The sequence below is a fragment of the Acipenser ruthenus genome, chromosome 4 (assembly GCF_902713425.1).
Source record: "Acipenser ruthenus chromosome 4, fAciRut3.2 maternal haplotype, whole genome shotgun sequence".
NCBI classification, from domain to species: Eukaryota; Metazoa; Chordata; class Actinopteri; order Acipenseriformes; family Acipenseridae; genus Acipenser; species Acipenser ruthenus.
Window position 1 is genome coordinate 52,597,682 of NC_081192.1, and position 1,625 is coordinate 52,599,306.

Below are 1,625 nucleotides of genomic sequence, written 5' to 3' on the forward strand. Positions count from 1 at the left end.
CTCTCTCTTGAAACTTTTTTTACAAGCCGTGGTTTCTTTTGCCTCTGTGGAAGGGCTAATGTGCATTTTTTTAAAGGCTTTTATAAGTTCAGACATTTGCCGATCCTCAAGATCCACTTTCTCTGAGCAGCAACTAACTACGGTATGAGACATCTTGTGTAACACTCTAATAAACTGCCCAAATATTTTCCTCCTTTTTATGAGGTCTGAAAAACATGCCCAGACTTGCCCCTTTTAAAAAACAAAAACCCATCGTAGTCTCCATCTGTTCAACCTTTTGCTCAAACACCATACCACCTTGATTCTCTGAAACCCCCGGTAAGCTTAATACTTATTTTTTATTTATTAATGTTTTAAGAAAAACTGTTGTGGCCGAGTGGTTAAGGCAATGGACTTAAGATCCTTTTGACTCAATTGTCAGCGTGGGTTCGAATCCTACCAACAGTAATTATTTTATTTCAAACTCTTTTACATTTATAAATATTTAATGTTTATAAGCACTTGTTAAATACAAAGGGTCTGTTTTATATATATATATATCAATACCAATATTCCATACTCCTATATAAAATCCACGCCCCTCATTATATATTCATATATTCATAAATCCACACCCCCTCATTATATATTCATAAATTCATACCTATAAGGTCAAAAAAAGGTCAAAGGGGTCATAAATTAGACTTTTGACAGAAGCTGTAGTAATAGTACTACTAAGGGTGTCTGCTAAGAAATAAATAATAATAAATAGACATTTCCCACCCATACCAAGACTGATACTAATTAAATTCATAAGGAGTGAGGAAGTTCTATTTTAAGCAATTTTTAATAAAACTGAGAACACAGCTTAATATTATTTAAAATGTAAAGGGACAGTGAAGAAATGAAAAAAAAAAAATATGAAGCTACTTTCACATTTCTCACCACTTTTAATCAGTCAGTTCCAAAGAATTAATCCATGGACCAATGAATGATCTTGTTTACATTTTGTGTTGTTGAAATAATGTTTTAAAATCTCTTTTCCTACAGTGGGTGTCTCATTTCTGAATTCCCTAAGACAAACAACTTTGAATATCTCCAAGCTTTTCATGCTGCTCACAGTTCTTTTGACTGTCTTAAAACTGGAAAACTATCCAGTACTGACCTCATAGACTTGTGTCAAACACACCAGAGGCCATTACTCCACTTTGTGGATGGCAGATGGAATAACCTTGTAAATCCCAAGGGCTATCTGCAGCTCATATTTTGACTGGTTCCAATAGCCAACCATGCAATCCAAAACACTTTCTGGAATTTGTTTCAAACTGTAGGCCCCATTAGTTCAAACTTACAAGTATATGTCAATAAGTGGAACACTGTCAAGCTGGCAGGCTAAGAGAAAAAAAAAAGTCTGTAGCCCTGGTAATCACTAGAATCACTAGAAATATATGTATGTTCACTTAAAGTTAATGTCTTTGTTTTTCATACTTTAACTATTTGTTTCTAAACTAATATATACCAAAAATAAAATCTATAAAAGCTGAGTGCATTTAAAACAAAAGTGTAGAAACAAAATTCATATTGGAATGAACTCATAACTATATCCAGTCAAAACTGTGTTAAATACCAACACAATCATTTTGTAG

At 33.2% G+C, this 1,625-nt stretch overlaps 1 non-coding gene across 1 annotated transcript; it reads left to right on the forward strand.

Annotated features, from left to right (window-relative positions):
* Positions 1-362: 362 nt before the first annotated feature.
* On the forward strand, positions 363-447 carry trnal-uaa (transfer RNA leucine (anticodon UAA)). Its single transcript has one exon. It is a non-coding gene; the product is annotated as a tRNA-Leu (tRNA).
* The last annotated feature ends 1,178 nt before the right edge of the window (positions 448-1,625 follow it).